This window comes from Nicotiana tabacum, chromosome 11 (assembly GCF_000715075.1).
Source record: "Nicotiana tabacum cultivar K326 chromosome 11, ASM71507v2, whole genome shotgun sequence".
In the NCBI taxonomy this organism is placed as follows: domain Eukaryota; kingdom Viridiplantae; phylum Streptophyta; class Magnoliopsida; order Solanales; family Solanaceae; genus Nicotiana; species Nicotiana tabacum.
Window position 1 is genome coordinate 149768959 of NC_134090.1, and position 19789 is coordinate 149788747.

A 19789-nucleotide genomic window follows, 5' to 3' on the forward strand; every position below is an offset into this window, starting at 1 on the left:
TGATATATATTATGTTTGGATACTGCATTAAGGGAAAGTGAAACCAATCACAGTAAGGAAAAGGTTCCATAAGAAGTACCCGACAATTCGTATAAATGAGCTAATCAGTCTTGCTTTGCCAAAAAAAGTCCTCCTTATTCTTGAATTTATTAACTTTGGGGTGAGAAACATTCAATTCCATGTCTCAAGTATGATTAGGGTTAAGAAAGGATAGCAGCTAGATAATAGGCAACGAGGGAAAGCTGTTGAAGCTGAAAATTGTGATAACCCGGTTAAGTAGCAGGCCCAATTTATGTTTAGGCCCAAATATAATTTAAGTCAACCCGACCCAAATTGTATATAGGAGAATGTTAATTTGGAACAAGTTTGTACAGAACATTCTGGAAAAAAAAAGGAAGAAAAAAGGGGATTTTTCTCAGAACTTCTTCTCAAGGTATGTTTTCTTCAATCTATGGCTTTTACTTAATAAATATGTGTATTAACATGGTATCAGAGCATAGATTCGTGTGGCTCTTACGATTTCCTATCGACCGATCCTAACGTCATTAGTGTTTGCTGGAGTTCTATTTTCCGACGAGACTCGATTTCCGGCGATTTGCATCCGTTTGGATGTTATCTTTGTTATATTGTTTTCGCTGAGTTTTCCGCTGTTGTTTGTTGGTATTTCCTCCGGATTTCTACAATTTTTGTTGAGAAGTTAGGGTTTTGACGTTGAGCTGTTGCGAGGAGGTTGTGGTTCGACAGTTCCAGTGGTGTACATCGGCGATTTCTTCTTCTAAAGGCATTTATTTTCAGACAAGTATTGTTCTCTTATTGTTTTTTTTTTTTTTGAATTAATTCAATTGAGTGTCGATATAATCTTCTCTTTGTTGAAACCTTGAGTGAATTGCTATGGGTTCAACCTCGACTCCGGTTGACAGTACCGTTGGTAGTGATGATACTACTGTACATCCCTCTTCTCCTTTATATCTTTTGACGTCCAATTCTCTTGGGATGGTGTTGGTTTCTAGCACATTTGATGGAACTAGTTATGCGAGTTGGCGAAGGGGAATGTTACTAGGTTTATCTTGTAAGAACAAATTATGGATGATTAAGGGTACAATTCCGAAACCTAGTCCTAATTCCCCACTATTTGAGCCTTGGACCAGATGTAACGACATGGTAGTCACTTGGATTCTTAACAGTTTGGATCGAGAAATTAGGGAAATTGTCATGTACACAGAATCTGCTGAAAGTTATGGAATGAAATTGAAAAGAGGTTTGCAGGCCAGTGGAATCAAAATATATCAGATTAGATAGGAAATCTCATCCATTTTCAAGGAACATCCAGTGTCTCCTCCTATTTCAATAGAATAAAAAAGCTATGGGATGAACTCTCATCTTCTATTTCTTATCCTGATTGTTTCAAGGAGAAATTTTAGAAACTAGATGAAGATCAAAAGGTACATCAGTTTCTAATGGGACTCAATGAGTCCTACTCCACAATCAGACGTAGTATTCTCTTGATGAAGCCCCTACCTAATGTGGACAGTGTATGCACTATGCTTGTGAATGATGAAAGCCCTACAAGTTGCTATTCCTTCTTTCAATTCTGATTCTGTGGCATTCTCCACTGGCACACAAAAACCTTACAACTAGAGAGTTAACTTTGACATAGCCAAGAGAAATAATTTGATATGTAGATACTGTAAAAGCCTGGACACTCAATTGAAAAATGCTTCAAACTCCATGTCTTTCCACCTGGATTCCCAGCTAAGTTCAAAAGGGTTGCAGCTTTTGCTCAAGTTTCTAATACTCAATCTCAAGGTCAGCTTGAAGCTGGTGGTGGAGATGTTAGGCAAATGTCTTTAGACTCCGGAGGTACAAGCATTACTAAGGAGCAATTTGATCAATTGATGAATCTTCTCCAACAGTCCAAAATCACTACTGGTTCTGGTCCTCAGGAAATCACTACTGGCTCTGCCAACTTTGCAGGCTTGATAGGTAACCTTACTTTCAATAGTTCTAGGTTTCTTGCTTGTAATTTTTCTAAGATAGAGAATAGTCCTTGGAATATAGATTCAGGTGCAACTAATCACATGACACCACACTCTTCATTCTTATCTGATATTAAACCTCTTATTTTTCCTTACCTAGTTACTTTGCCTAATGGATACAAAGTAAAAGTGACATGCACCGGAACTCTAACCCTAACCCATGAAATTTCCCTAACGAATGTGCTTCTAGTTTCTTCTTTTCAATATAACCTGATTTCTCTTGCTCAATTAATTCTACAAATAAATTGTTTAGCCTTATTCTCTTCTGTTGCTTGTGTTTTGCAGGGCCCTTCTCTGAAGAGGCTAGTGGCACTTGGTAGTCTTCAGAATGGGCTCTATATTCTCAACCCTACTACTCTCAATTCTAATTGCAACTCTTTTTGCAATACCTCATTTGTAAATACCATTACAGCCTATTCCATCAATGATATGAATAAGAGCAATAGTTTTTTTTATTGTCTCATTTCTTCTAATTCAGTAAATGCTGAAGAGTCTTCTGTTTGTGTTTCTTCTCCAGATTTATCTTTTGACCATTCATGGCATCTTAGACTTGGACAATTGCCCTTTAGTAAAATGAAAACTATCCCTTTCCTGTGTGCTAAATTGCCTAAGAAACAATCTTTCTTGTGTCCTATGGCTAGGCAGCAAAGACAACCTTTTTCTGAAAGTGAAATACAATCCACTTTCCCTTTTCAACTTATACATGTAGATCTTTAGGGTCCTTACCATACTCAAACATATAATGGCTTTAAATATTTCATGACTATTGTGGATGATTACTCTAGAGCAACTTGGACATTTCTATTATCCTCTAAAGAAACTGTTTTTACTGTCCTACAATCTTTCATTATTATGGTAAAAACTCAATTTCATTCCTTAATACAAGTGGTTAGGTCTGTTAATGCTTTTGAGCTTGTGTCCAGTTCCACAGCTATATCATTCTTTTCTGACCATGGTATATTACATCAAACATCCTGCCCACATATAGCTCAACAAAATGATGTTGTAGAAAGGAAACATAAACATCTCCTTGAGATTGCTAGAGCACTCCTATTCCAATCTAAGCTGCCTATTAAATATTGGGGAGAGCGTATACTAACTGCCACATACCTTATCAATAGATTTCCTTCTCCATTACTGAAAACAAATCACCTTTTGAACTTCTCCATGGAACTGAACCTAGCATATCTCATCTTAAGACTTTTGGTTGTCTCTGTTTTGCTGTTGTGCCTAAGACATATAGGGATAAACTAAAATCTAGAACCATTCCTTCTGTTTTCATTGGTTACAGTCCTAGCAAGAAAGGCTACAAGTTGCTTACTTTGTCTAACTTTAGTATTTTCTTTTCTAGAGATGTCATTTTCCATGAACATGTATTTCCTTATTCTGCTCCTAGTTCTAGTCACTTGTTTCCACCTTCTGTTCCTTCTGTTTCTCCTACTGTTTCTTTTCCTCATATGTCACCTGATCACTCTAATACATCTCTTGATTCTTAACCTCCTCATGTTTCATCTCCTCACTCTTCTTCTTCTTCTTCTCACGTGCAATCTTCTCCAGTCTTTACACCTTCTCATTTTTCTCCTATTCTCAGAATATTAACCAGAACCTCTCATCCTCCTACATATCTTAGAGATTATGTTTGCAATATTGCTTCTACTTCTAAGGTACTTTCTGTGTCTTCTGAGGCTTGCTTGCAAGAACCTAAGTTCTATCATCAGGCTGCCTCTCACCATGTTTGGCAAGAGGCTATGATGAAGGAATTTCAAGCCTTGGAAGCTAAAAACACTTGGTACGTCGTCGCTCTTTCTGTTGATAAAAAGGCCATACCTTGTAAATAAGTATACAAAATTAAACAAAGAGTTGATGGATCTATTGAAAGATATAAAGCAAGGCTAGTAATTAGGGGGGATACTCAATAGGAGGGTGTAGACTTTAATGAGACCTTTTCCCCTGTAGTTAAGATGACCACTGTTAAATGTCTTTTATCTATAGCTGCTAAGAGGGGCTGGTCTGTTTATCAACTTGATGTGAATAATGCTTTTCTACATAGTGATTTAGATGAGGAAGTGTTCATGAAAATTCCTCAAGGTATTTCAGTCACCTCTTCTGATTCTGTCCTTGTTTCTTCTTTAGTTTGTAAGCTAAATAAGTCTCTCTATGGATTAAGACAAGCCTCTAGGTAGTGGTATGTTAAACTGTCTACTGCTTTGTAGTCTAAGGGTTTTCAGCCGAGTTTAAATAATTATTCTCTATTTAGGAAGTCATCAAGGGACCATCTTACTATTGTAACCGTATGTGTGGATGATATATTAGTTGCTGGGGATGATATGTCTGAAATTACTGCCCTGAAACACTTTCTTGATGCCTAATTCAAAATAGAAGATGTTGGGGAAATTCATTATTTTCTTGGTCTTGAAGTCCTCAAAATTCCTGATGGTTTCTTAGTTGGAAAGCATAAGTTTACTACTGATTTGCTCCAAGAATACAATTGTTCTTCTGTCAGTCCTGTTGTGTCCCCTTTGGATCCTCATGTTAAACTTTCAGCTGATTCTGGTGCCCTACTTCCTGACCCTTCCATCTATAGACAATTAGTTGGTAAACTGAATTATTTGCAACATACTCGACCTGATATTTCCTTCACTGTTCAGCACCTCAGCCAGTTTATGTCTGCTCCTAGGGTACCTCATTTAGAGGCTGGTTATCATGTACTGAGATATTTGGCTGGTACTTCTGATTTGGTGCTATTTTTGAATAATGTCATTGATTTTTCCTTGAAAGGTTACTCTGACTCTGATTGGGCCAGTTGTTCTGATAGTAGAAAATCAGTTTCTGGGTTTCTATTATTAATTGGTGGTTGCCCTGTTTCCTGGAAATCCAAGAAGCAGCCTACTATAGCATTATCTTCTGCAGAGGCTGAATATAAAGCCCCCCGCTACCCGTTGGAGTAGCCAATACCACACTTGGAGCAGACTTTCCAACCGGCCGATGCTATCTATGGGTCAGAGGAAGAAGAAGCACTTGTAGCAATGAGGAATTTGTTCCTGAAAAATAATGACATGGACTGTTATGTTGTTCTTGAGGAGGAGGGGGAGGCAGGCCCTTCCATATAGGCCATAAGCAGAGGGGAACGCTTCAATAACTGGACCATCAGGACAATTAGAGCCCGACGAGCCTCGGGGTAGCAAGGCTAAACAAGCATCATGCACTGTTTTTATTTACCAATTAATTTTCCTTCCGCATTTTAGTTCCCGCAATAAGATCTCCAATGTTCAAAACGATTATGCAATTTATCAAAACATTTTTGACTTTGATTATGAATCAACACTTATTACTATTGTTTTCTATCATTACTTTACTTACACAACATTACTATCACTTATCTTGATGAACCAATCACTGTGACATGCAACGAGACAACGCAACAAACGGACACAAATTCAAAGGAAGATGAAATACCATAAGAGGTTGTTAAGGAAGTTGAGAATTTTGAGAACAGACCTAAGTCCAACTTGGATGAGACAAATATTGTTAACCTGGGAGATGCAGAGAACGTCAAAGAAACAAGAATCAGTGTCCACTTATCGCCATCAGAAAAGAAGGAATACAAAGAAATTCTAAGGGAATATGAAGACATATTCGCTTGGTCGTATGATGATATGACTGGTCTGAGTACATTTATTGTGGCTCACAAACTACTAACCGATCCAACATGTCCGCCGGTAAAGCAAAAGCTCAGAAATTTTAAGCCGGACATGAGTCTGAAAATCAAGGAAGAAGTCACTAAGCAAGTCAAAGCCAAAGTTCTCAGGGTAGTAGAATATCCAACATGGTTAGCCAACATTGTGCCAGTACCAAAGAAGGATGGGAAGGTTAGAGTCTGTGTTGACTACCGGGATCTCAATAAGGTCAGTCCGAAAGATGACTTTCCCTTGCCAAACATACACATCCTGATCGACAATTGCGCCAAACATGAATTGCAATCATTTGTGGATTGTTTCGCTAGGTATCATCAGATCTGGATGGATGAAGAAGATGCTGAGAAAACAGCTTTCATTATGCCGTGGGGAATGTACTATTACAAAATGATGTCGTTCGGCCTAAAGAATGCAGGAGCCACCTATATGAGGGCCATGACTACCATCTTCCACGATATGATACACAAGGAGATAGAGGTGTACGTAGATGATGTTATTATCAAGTCCAAGAAATCCACTGATCACATGGAAGATTTGATGAAATTCTTCAACAGATTACGGAGGTAAAACCTGAAACTGAATCCCGCAAAGTGTGCATTTGGGGTTCTTGCCAGAAAACTACTTGGGTTTATTGTGAGTCGTCGAGGAATAGAACTAGATCCATCAAAGGTCAAAGCTATTCAAGAATTGCCGCCGCCAAAGAACAAGAAGGACGTGATGAGTTTCTTAGGGAGACTTAACTACAACAGCTGGTTCATAGTACAATCTACAGTTATCTGTGAGCTGATATTTAAGATACTGAAGAAGGACGCCACTACCAAGTGGACTGATGATTGCCAAAAGCTTTCGACAGAATCAAGGAATACCTGTCAACACCACCAGTCTTAGTTCCGCCTAAGCCAGGTAGGCCCTTATTACTTTACCTTGCAGTATTGGATGGAGCATTCGGTTGTGTTCTGGGGCAGCATGATGAAGAGGAAGGAGCAGTCCATTTATTACCTCAGTAAGAAGTTTACCCCGTACGAGGCCTGGTATTCTCTGTTAGAGCGTACTTGCTGTGCTCAGAAGCTGAGACACTACTTCTGTGTTTATACTACATACCTCATATCAAGGCTGGATCCCTTGAAGTAAATCTTTCAGAAGCCCATTTCCACTGGCAAGCTAGCCAAGTGGCAAATCCTGTTAAGTGAGTTCGACATTGTTTACGTAACTCAGAAAGCAATCAAGAGACAGGCATTGGCAGATCACCTTGCTGAAAATCCCGTGGATGGAGAGTACGAACCCCTGAAAACATATTTTCCTGACAAAGAGGTATTGTTTAATCCTATGATGGTTGGAGAATGTTTTTCGATGGAGCAGCAAATTTCAAAGGAGTTGGCATAGGAGCAGTCCTAGTGTCAAGAACTGGTCAGCATTATCCGGTGTCTGCCAAACTCAGGTTCCCGTGCACCAACAACATGGCCGAGTATGAAGCCTGCATCTTAGGGCTCAAGATGGACATTCACATGAACATTCAAGAGTTGCTAGTGATCGGAGATTCGGGCCTACTTATACATCAGGTCCGAGAAGAATAGGCAATGAAAAACTCCAAGATACTCCTGTATTTGCATCATATACAGGAATTAAGAAAGAGGTTCACAAAGACAGAATTCCAACATGTTCTCAGAATCCAGAATGAGTTCGCCGATGCACTGGCTACCCTATCATACATGATACAACATCCAGACAAGAACCTTGTTGACCCTATTCCGATAAAAATCCATGATCAGCCAGCTTATTATGCTCATGTTGAGGAAGAAGCAGATGGAAAACCTTGGTTTCATGATATCAAGGAATATCTTATGAAAGGAGAATACCCAAAGCTCGCAAATCCTACTCAGAAGTGCACACTTCGGAGGTTATCCAATAATTTCTTTCACAGCGGAGGAATCTTGCATAGGAGGACTCCTGATTTGGGATTACTAAGGTGCGTCGACGCGAAAGAAGCATCCAGGCTATTGGAGGAGATTCATGCAGGGACCTGTGGTCCATATATGAACGGTTTTGTCTTAGACAAGAAGATACTCTGTGCTGGTTACTTTTGGATGGCTATGGAGATGGACTGCATCCAGTATGTCCAGAAATGCCACCGCTGTCAGATACATGCAGACATGATAAAGGTACCCCCAAACGAGCTTAATGCAACAAGCTTACCATAGCCGTTCACCACTTGGGGAATGGATGTTATTGGACCAATCGAGCCCACTGCCTCCAACGGGCACAGGTTTATCCTAGTAGCAATCGACTATTTCACCAAATAGGTCGAAGCAGCATCTTACAGAGCAGTGACTAAGAAAGTCGTGGTAGACTTTGTCCGCGATCGCATTGTTTGTCGATTCGGGATTCCAGAGTCAATCATTACCGACAATGGATCCAACCTCAACAATGACTTGATGAAAGCCATGTGTGACACTTTCAGAATTAGAGATAAGAATTCCACAGCCTACAGACCCTAGATGAACGGGGCAGTAGAAGCCGCCAATAAGAATATCAAGAAGATATTGAGGAAAATGATAGAGAAGCAAAAATAGTGGCACGAGAAGTTATCATTTGCTCTTCTAGGGTACCGCACCACAGTCCGCATATCAACTGGGGCAACCCCCTATATGCTAGTTTATGGTACAGAAGTAGTCATTCCGGCCGAAGTAGAAATTCCCTCCCTAAGGATCATATAAGAAGCTGAGCTCGACGATGCAGAGTGGGTGAAAAATCATTACGAACAGCTATCCCTCATAAACAGAAAGAGGATGAATGCAGTTTGCCATGGTCAACTTTATTAGAACAGAATGTCCAGATCCTTCAACAAAAGAGTCAAGGCGAGACAGTTCACACCGGGGCAGCTGGTGTTAAAGAAATTCTTTCCACATCAAGATGAAGCCAAAAGGAAATTCCCTCCCAACTGGCAAGGTCCGTACATGGTTCACCAGGTTCTAACAGGAGGAGCCCTCATACTTGCAGAAATGGACGGAGAAGTCTGGCCAAATCTGATCAATTCAGATGCAGTCAAGCGTTTCTACGTGTAATCTTTATGCTTTCCTATATGATGTAAATTGAACTATGCCTGACATGATTCCCGTTTAAGAGGGGATACGTAGGCAGCCCTATGGGTTCTGTCACAATTCAATAAAACTTTTATTTCCCCCCGCAATTGGAAACTGGGGTAGAATTTTGAGGAGGACCTTCAAAATTTCGAAGTTAATTTCAGCCAATCATCACTAGTAGCAGTTGAAAGCATCAATCCATTAAACTGGGGTAGAATTTTGAGGAGAACCCTCAAAATTCTGTAACAAGAAGGGTTGCAATGTCCTGAACCACCTCGCAGTCATCGGTTCATCTAAAGAAAATACTCTTAATCATGTATTTATATTATATTTTACTAAATCATGCATGTCTATTTCTGAAGTCGCTTTGTTTAGCAACGCTACCCCAATGATACATACAGTATCACCAGATCAAAGCCAAGAAAGTCAAGAAGAGCCAGCGGGGATACGAACTAACCTCCCCCTTTACAAAACTCACGATTTTTCTTTGGATGCAGACACTTGAGTTGCAAAATCATCAAATATACCATACACTCACGAGACTTACATTGCTCAGAAATACAACTCTCAGAACCGTTGCACTTACTCACAGCTGCTATCCTCCCGCAGTGTCCCCCAGCAGACACAGTATCCCCAGCAGTCGCAATATCGCAATCCGTTATCAGCTAAGAAAATTCTATTATCATTTGCCCTTTTACTTCTTGCATAAGGCTACCATTCTGCCTTCCGAGTTTAAGCTCTACCTCCATCTGCATTTCTGCATTGCATAAGGCTACCATTCTGCCTTCCGGGGTTAAGCTCTACCTCAATCTGCATTTCTGCATTGCATAAGGCTACCATTCTGCCTTCCGAGGTTAAGCTCTACCTCCATCTGCATTTCTGCATTGCATAAGGCTGCCATTCTACCTTCCGAGGTTAAGCTCTACCTCCATCTGCATGGATGAAAGATCGCCACTTTATTATTTGCATGGCTGAAAGATTGCCACTTTTTGTATTTCATGGGCTGAAAGATCGCCACCTACTGCATCTTATGCGCTGAAAGATCGCCACCTTTTGCATTTCATGGGCTGAAAGATCGCCACCTACTGTATCTCATAGGCTGAAAGATCGCCAAATTGTCCAAAGGCATCATTGTTTGGAGGCACCATGCTCATAGCCCGAGAACACCATTTTATGGCCTGAGGACCCTTTTTATCTTTTGCATATCATTATTCAAGGGCATCATAGTTCGGAGGCATCATTCTCATAAACCGAGAGCATCATTTCATGGCTTGCAAATCCTTATTATACGCTTCATGGCTCAGGACGTCATAGTCTAAGGACGTCATCCTAACCGTCCAAAGACAACTTTCATGGTCCAACGGGAATTTGCATCATGTTTAAATTTCTGCACAATATACGCTTGTATTGCTTATTTGCAGGTAAACCAGCGAGCAACGGTCATCTTAGCAGGAGCAATCCTGCTCCAGTTCCCGCAACCCTATTAGACCTTAACCATTCATCCCAACCTGAATATTACGTTCTTTCTTGAAAGGTCTCCATCGGCGTACTCCGTCGACGGATCCTGAACTACATATGACCTGATTCTTGTAAGACCAGGGATATGTGGGAAGCTCAAAAGTCAGAATACGGCCTAAGTCTCCTCGAACCATTTTGTTCGATCAAAATTGGCCATCATATCTTTACCCGACAACTCTTTCATCCCTCCCGGGTAAAGAGGGGCAGCTGTTGATACCCAATTTTTTCCTATATTTTTAATATGCAAAATACTTTCAAAATAGCATATATATGCATATATAAGTATGTCCCAAGGTTTTAATATTTTTCTCTTAATTTTTAAGTATTTTTAAATCAATTTATTGCCCTATCTTATCAAGAAAAATCAAATATTTATTCCCAAAATTATCATTTTGGTAATTAATTAATGGTATTCATATATTTATACTAAAATATAGCTAACATAATTTTTGCATGTTTTTACAAATTTATTTGGCATTTTTAAAGCTAAATTGCATATAATTGCAATATTGGCCTCTTTTAATATTTAATTGTATTTATATTTATAAAATTGACTCCAATATTTTTATTTTCATTATTATATATTATTAATCATTTTAGTACCTTTAATTACTCCCAAAAATTATTTTACTATTTTTTAATAAATTAAACAAAGAAAAAAGTGGCTATTTAAATATTAGCCCATTTCATTTCACTTCTAGCCGGATTTGGCACCCCAATTAAACCCAATTTCAGATCTCATTACCTGGACCAATTCCTAAAATTACCCGACCCACGACCCTTTAAAATAACCCACCCGGCCCACTTTTTTATCCTAGCTGTTGATCTAACAGATCAACGGCTCACACTCTTCCTCTCCTTTTTAGTTCCCCAAGACCCCCCAAACCCTATTCATTTCTCACCGGTAGCTGCCCCTGGATTCCCCCTCTCCCAAATTCTCTCTCAGAAACCCTAGCCGCCTCCCTTTATTTCCACCCTAAAACCACCGGAATCTATGGTTTCCAAGGCAACTGAAGTCTTATACCGACCTCCTACAACTCCTACACGCCGGGTTATTGAAGATTCAAGGCCTGACCATGAAGAATCTTGGTCCAGGCTTCGTTTGATTTGAGTTCTATGGCTTCTTCGGCTGCTCCGGCAAGCCATGGCTGTTCGAAACTGATCTCGACTTCTCCTGCTCAGATCAATGACTTTCCAAGTCTTTCTCACCATTTGGGTTCCTTTGAAACCCTAGTTTTGAGGTTCTTCTTATTTCTTTAGATCCATGTTTTCCCTGAGCTTTTAAACGGTTTCTCGAGATTTCTTTCAAAAACTATGCTTTCAAACTTTTATCTTTTCGATTTAGGGTTTTGTCGAGATGCTTCTCTAATTTTCATTAAGTTTCTTGTGTGTTTCTTCTACTATTAGTTTCTTCTACTTTGTTTCTCTCCTACTGTGTTCTTACGAGTTCTTCAACTGTGTTTCCTATGTGTTTCTTATACCATGTTCTTATGAGTTCTTCTACTGTGTTTCGCAGAGTGTTCTTTTACTATGTTTCTCATGAGTTTCTTTTACTGGAAGATGCATGTTAAAGGTCTCAGTTCCATTCTGAGATTTATGAACTTATTTCATTAGTATTTTCGCCTGATTTACTTGTTTTCGTCTTTACACTCGATTAATGGTAAAACCCCTAGAATTTGGGGGTTCATCCGAGTTTTGAGACCAGTTGCTATGTGATTTGCTTGTTCTTCATCTCTGAACTTGTTTGATTTCAAAAACCCTAACTTTCTTTGGACCTATTTCGAGGTTTTGAAGATTGTTTCATCTGTTGCTCAACTGAGTCTTGAAATCTTTGTTTAAACCTTGGTTTCTTTATATGATTCTGATTCCCTGCTAAACTTTTCTAAGGTCCTTCTACTGGACCCTTTGTATGCTATTTGATACTCTCTCTTCTCCATTGCTGAGTTACCATATGATTACCATGTTCCTATAGTCTACTACTTACTGATTGTGCAATTGCATGACACTTTTTCTTCGTCCTAAATTGAGCCTCGCATGCCTAATACTTGTGTACTCTTTATATGTGCTGAACTTCCCCTCTAAATGGCTTTCAATTTTTTGAATGATTTCAGACTTCCTTTTGTGTAAGTCTGATTGATTTCTTTCCTTGTTTGTTGATTGCCCTGTTACTTGGTTTGAGTCGAAAGCTTTTCTTAGCCTTTCTGAATTGGTTTATTAATGGACCAATAGTTACAAATCTCTGATTCCTTGATCTACTGTATACTAATTGATTCTTACCTTATTTTTTTAACCGTGTATTTTAAAACTCCGCCCTTAATTAAACTCCGATGTATTTACCCCTAATTGCCTACTTTGCACAAGATGCTTATTTGATTTCTTTCCTTAAATAACTTTCGCTCATTACCGTTTGAGTCTGAATTCCTTAATTGAAGGAAATCTTATACTGATTGTTTTTATTGATACCCAGTTCCATAATTATTTTTCTTACCTTATTTTTGCCTGTTTTTTACACTATAAATACATGACTCTTTCATTAACACAACAACCAACACTCGTAGTTTTCTAAACTCATACTTAAAAGTATTCTCTCTTGTTACTTGTGGCCTGTTTGCAAATCCTGCTGCTTGCTTCTCTCTCTATTTGTTTCCGTTGAACTGGTATGTTCTAATTAAGATTCAGCACCACAAAAATGTGTTTGTTTAACATTTTTTCCTCTTGTCTGCCTACTGCTTGTGTTTAGTTCAATACTTATTTAGTATTTTCTTTCTGCATGTTCTGCTTCTATTGTGTATTCTAAGTGTGTTTGATAACGATGATTGTTTGAGGCATGACATCATTAAAATATTGTTGTCTATGACTCAAACTTGATCCCCTAGGATCATAACCTCATGCTACCATTGTATGTTGTATATTCTGTTGGTATAACAACATTCCATATTGTTGCATATGCCCAGGATCAATTAATGCCTAGGCACAAGGGCTCTCTGCAATCAGTTCCCAACCCCTAAATCCCTTTTGTGTGGAGTTATTATTTCTGTTGTGCTCCTTTCCCTTTTCCCTTTACTCCCCTAGTTATTCAAGTTCTGTTTCTGCACTTACACTCTCTCTTAGCCTTTTAGTTCTGCCTCCCTCCCTCTTGTGAGCCTTGCCTTGGGATCCACTGAGCTCCCTCTGAACTTGGACACTTGAGGGTTGGCCCTTCCACACTGCACTGACCCCCATTCTGATAATGCAATTTGGGTGTGAGTGCCCGGAGTCCCATTGAGGCTCTTAGGGAACTTTGACACACTCAAATGGGAGAAAGGCTTTGGATCATGGTCTCTTTGAGTTGGTCTATCTCTTAACTCAGAGAGGAAGCCAAGAATCAGGCTTCCTCTAGTTGTATTTTTCCTTTATAGTTTCTGATGTAGTTTTATTTATTCCGGGCTGTAATAATTTTTAATACACGCTTGGGGATGGTTAGTGAAAAGGGTGGGTAACTATGTATGCAAAGGGTAGATACTATGTCTATAGGTATTTTGAATTCTGCATACTCAAATGCATATAGAAATCATGCCTATAGGTCATTTTGAATTCTGCATATCCCAATCTCACGTAGATACCATGTCTATAGGTATTTTGAATTCTGCATACTCAAACGCATATAGAAATTATACCTATAGGATGTTCTGAATTCTACATGTTCAAACTTTACTTAGAAAATGTCTATAGGGTTCTGCATATTTAACTTCATATAGAAATTATGCCTATAAGATTGTTCAATTATGTATATTCCATTACATCTAGATGCCATGCTCATAGGTTTAAAAACCAATTCTGCATCTAGAAACCATATCTATAAGGTCTGAAAAAATCACTAATGTATAGAAAGCATGCCTATAGGGGTTTCTAATAAAAAATCTGATTCACCCAGTAATAATGGCTACTATCAGCCGCAGGACTTTTAATCAATTAGTCAAATCCTGCCTCTCTTTTAACAATCTGATTCTATCACTTAGCAAGTTTAACGAGTATGCATTCAAAACGGTTTACTTAGAGTCTTGTTGTTTCATTGTTTTCTGAATCTAGTAGATACCATGCCTATAGGATCCTTGTCCAATACTTAGGCAAGCCTTAGGCTGATAATTATAAGCTAAATCTGTTTCTATTAATAATTACAACCAACAGGCAGGCCTGATTCAGACTTCTTATCTGAGTTATGTGATAAGCTAAAACTGTCTCAACAATTTCCTCTCCCTCGTCTTTAATATTTTTTTAAAATCAGACATAAAACAGTATGTGTAAGTCATACTAATTACGTTCTTCATTGTTCAAGGAGGTATATCTGAGCCTCTGCTTGTTATGTGGATTCTCCAACTTGCAATACGTGTTTTGTGTGTAGCCTTAGAGTTTTTACCTTTGAAACTACAAATAAACCCAATATCCCTCCCTTTTAGGATTGGTAGTCCTAAATGCTTTCGGGACTGATAGGATTGGGATGGGTAATAGCATGCAATAAGTAAATGAGATCAACCCGCGCTTCAATACCTTAATGGAGTGGGAAGGGTAGATATAGATATAATGATCACGCGATAATGTCACGTGTAGCCCCTCATTGAGGAGTGATTACCGGACATTATGTGGGGTGATCCATAATGTTAATAAACCTAGGACCCCCTTTCCCCTTATTTCTTCATTTCTTTTATCATTTCAACTCTTTCTTTAACAAATCAGCTTTCTTTTCTAATTGCTCTTCCGAACTTTGTCTATTTTTTAAGCCTTTATATGTGAAATCCTCTCTTATTTGAGTCTTATTTGTCTACATGTTATCTGCACCAAATTCACAATAATTGTCTGGCCGGGAACCACACTAGTGGATTATGAGGGGTGCTTAACACCTTCCCCTTGGAATAATTTCAAGCCCTTACCCAATCTCTGGTTGTTCAAATCAAATTCTTTTGATGTCCTAATGCACCCTAATCATTAGGTGGTGACTCTTCAAATTCAAAACCAGTTTCCACAAAGAACGAGTTTTTTCTCCAAATGTCATAAACCCGATTCCACGAGGAAAAGGGGGTGCGACAATATATACATACCAAGCCTATGGGCTGGAGACTGAAAGCTGCAAAAAGAAACCCAGAATACTTTGTCCACAATAGCCTCTAAGAGTGTCATAAGCACTGTCGGGACAAGGCCCCAACTATACCCAAACTGTACAACAAAAGTAATCATCCTATGAAAGCTACAGGAAGAGGTGGAGCTTACCAACTCACAGCTAAACCCTGAAATCCTAGCGGAGGGGTCGATCAGAGTCCCTACCTGGACCTGTACGCATGAAACAAAAATACAGTGTCCCCAGGCAACGGGACATCAGTGTGAATAAAAATATACTGGTATGTAAGGCAGAAAGTAGGATCCTACATAGCTGATGTAAAAAAAGTAATAGAGATACCACCTAACACTGAAACTCTGATAGCCTCCATGGCCGACATCTGACCTCATAGTAATCAAATATGCATGGTATGCTCATGTAATCGTATGTCATGAATACATATATATTGATGCAAATGCATGACATACCCAACCAAATGCTAGCAATGGCGGTCTCTACCGGTAGCTAACCGGTATCATATTGCAAACCTGTGGCCATCTGTACAATATATATAGTTTTTCGGGAAAATAGGCCCTTTACCTCCGATTATAGCTCAAAGTCCATGCATAATATGCCATGTATTTGAATTCACATAATAGGACATAACAAGAACTTAGCCAATCTTGGCTCATTGGTACTCTTATTCTCATAATCTCATAATCACCTTCGTATCGCATACAATTGTCTCGTGGAACCTTATATGTTTTTTTTGAATAAGCTTGAAAACTTAACTCGACATTTAGAAAGATAACTTAACTCTGAAGATGTTCATAAAAAGCTTAAGGTGCTTCACTTAATCCTTATACTGATTTCTTGATATTTAGTAAAAGAAAGTATTTCAAAAATCAAGTATTTTAGCAGTTTAAACATAAAAATCATATTTGAGATTTTTGGAAATCGACGTGTCACTTTAGAGATTTTAAAATACACTTTAACAAGGAAGAAGGACTGATCGCAAATACTAAATGTCTTTATTTTTTTTAGTCACACAACCCAAAGACGAATAAGAATTCATATATATATATACATATAGTTAAGAAAGCCGATAAAATGACATATATAGATGTCGAATACCCTATTTAACCGAATGAGTGGAATATCAACCTAATAGCATCATGAAAATACTTCAGCTACGATCTTAATTCCTTTCACAGAAGGTCTTTCTAGTAGTAGAATAGTAAAATATCACATTTGACGTCTTAGAAATTTCCCAGAATTCGTGCTAAAAGGAAGGACGAAGCTTAGCCTTAACATACCTTTCCAACGAACGTCTGAATGCCTGTAGTTCCTTCACAAAAGTTGTTCCTTGCATCCTAAGCTTCGCAAACACTATATATATATATATATATATATATATAGCTTATATGCACCTATAAACAGTTCATAATTGAGTTTAATTCGGAAGATTTTCCATATGACCCTAACTTGACGAAACGTCCGTAGAACTTTGTAAAAACGATCATAAAAGAGTCCCAAGATGATTACCTTGGCAAACCAATTATAAAGCCTGAAGAACCAGCAAGAACAACAAAATCATATCTTCCAAGAATAGCTCCAAACACAGCTAATAGAAGGGGGAAACGATTGCAAAGCGTAGAGATTGCGTTTCTAGGCACGGGGGCAAACTTTAACGATAGAAATCGTTAAAAATGCACCTTAATCACTCAAGGACACCATGGAACCTTCTCTTTAGCTTGCTCACTGTTTTTGGACTAAAATGAAATGTTTTGAGGCCTAAGTCGAATTTACCGATTTATACTACTTGTTTGAGCCGACCCGACCCGGTTCGCGACCCAGTTTCAGCCCAGACAGTCCACGGTAAAACAGTCATAATATTTTACTTCAATGTCGGTTTTATATGAGGTTTTTTTGGTTGCGAACTAGACGCGTAGACCTTCAATTAGGTAGGTTGTGGGTCCGATAACTCTTTATATATTGGGAGAAATGGTCTGATACATTTGACCCAAAGTTTAAAAAATTATTAGAGAAATTGACTATAACTTTTACCGACCTTTATTTCGCAACTTGCTTGACTCCAAAACTTAACATGTGACCAGTGAAATATTATAATACCTCATAACACATTATTCTTAGCATATTAGATACTCTTAGTCTTATCCCACAGATACAAGTTAATTTAAACCTTCCGAACGCGTGAGGTGCTACCCGAGCCATTTTTTTAACCACGAACCTTTGTTTAAGGGATTCCGTTGACCTAAAGCTTTAGCTTAGTTTCTTGATATTACCACACATTTTCAGTCCTATTCTCCCAATGTACTATACCCAATTATATATACCTAATATAACCACGCCACATTACGTATATTACGTAAGAGAAGAGAGGAAAAAAAAAACACATGGGGTCTCACAGTTATAAGCCAATCTCATTCATTAAATTCATTTCGTGAGTTTTGTGCTATTAAAGGTTTTAACTTACTTAATTCATTAATAAGCAGTTCTTTGGACTCAAATCATATATAGGGTCAATCAACAGCATATCGACTTCAATAAATGAAGTTAAAATTAAAGGAAAATTACCAGTTATGTCCATTTATAGGTAGCTCATTATAAAATTAGCCAATTGATAAAATATTACTAATATTAGCCAAATTAGTCAATTAGCTATTTGTAGCAAAAAAAATATTAAATTTTTGCTTTGTTTTGAGTGAGTGTTATTAGAATAGATTGGGCACAAGTTACGGAGCTTGAATCTTAGTTTTAGAATGGATGATTTGGTGAAGTTTTGAGGTGGTTTGAATTGAAAAATCGGTAAAAACTGAACATAAAAATAATAATATGTCTATCATTTGTGTATCTCCGATCTATCATATTTGTATCTATTGTATATGACATGTATATCCATGTATACATATGTGTGAGATACATGCGTGATACATGTGTCGCAGAAGACTTTTTTGAACTCGATTTAATTACAAATTTTGATACAAAACCAGTACAAATCACCTCCAATATTCCTCAAATTTTGTATATTGACTTATCTATATATTTTCAATGAATTTCAACTATACCCATTGAAAAAGTTCCTTTTTTGTTTAGATTTTTAGAATATTGTATATATTTTTGGTATTTCATCACCTTATTTGCTACCTCATTCATAAAATTTTCTTTCTATCTTGTATCTAGTGTTGCTAATCACGCATAAAAATATGGAAGGTGATTTTTGCATGTGATTCTTTGAGAGAAAGAACCCTATTATTTGGTTTTTCAATTTTTGTTGGCTAGTTTTGGTAAGTCTATGATTAATGGCTAGAGGTTGGTAAGTTGAGATTTATTTGGAACATTTTTGGAAGTTTCCAAAATTAAAAATGTACTACCAGACAGTTGGAAAAAAATTACATGTTTATATATTACCACGTACTTATAAACTAGGATGACATTTTGCTAAACCTACCGCTCTTACCATTTAAAAGAAATTCATGAGAATCTTTTTTCGAAATTCTTCCATTTTAAATAACTAACTAAATGGTAACTGATAATAATGACACAAAAAAATTTCTTAATCGGATTAAACACTAAATGTTATCATGGAAGGAAATCCCTTTGCTATAAATTTATCCTACAGATTCTTTGCTAATTATAAATTTGCATGCATCACAATGTAATTTGGTTATCAATTGATGAATCGTATAACAATCTCATTTTTTATATAAATTGAAACACGATAGTGCATTTTATGAAGCTTTTCTTATTATTTATTACAATGTTATAATTAAGGTGGTCACTGGATGAAAATTTTGCGTTCTTGTAGCATAGAGGACATGTAGTCCATATTTCCAAACAACGGGCTATAAAGAATAGAAATGCGCATTATGTAAATGAACTATTCAGTCTTGCTTTGCGAAAAAAATTCATCCTCATTCTTCTAGTTATTGACTCTGGGGTGAGAAGCGTTCAATTCCGTGTCTTAAGTATGATTAGGGTTAAGAAAGGGATTGCGGCTAGATAGTAGGCAACGACGGAAATCTAGTTGATCCATAAAGTGCGTTATTAGGGAGATGAAAAATATTCTCCACTTTAAGTAAGTATTTTCAAACTAAGGTGCTAAAGGTGTTTCTTTAGAAAAAATCACCTTACTTAGCACGTAGGGACACCTATGGCACATAAAGTCCCTCAATCCTTGACTATTGCTAATGAGATTTAGAAGTCCCAAGCTGATTTTTAATAGTAACTTTGAATTTCATGGTCTGCTAGATTACAATAGTTGTTTTCCAATAAAAACAGGTCATCGCTTCTTCCCTAAAATCGCTTGGTAAATGTATTTTAGGAAATTGAGCTGTAATCAAAGTGTCATAAACAATTAGTGAGTTG

General features: G+C 37.7%; 1 long non-coding RNA gene across 1 annotated transcript; it reads left to right on the plus strand.

The window, feature by feature from the left end:
* Positions 1-86: 86 nt before the first annotated feature.
* On the plus strand, positions 87-5354 carry LOC107777585 (uncharacterized). The gene is made up of 2 exons (XR_001646217.1): positions 87-433; positions 4815-5354. It is a non-coding gene; the product is annotated as an uncharacterized LOC107777585 (long non-coding RNA).
* The last annotated feature ends 14435 nt before the right edge of the window (positions 5355-19789 follow it).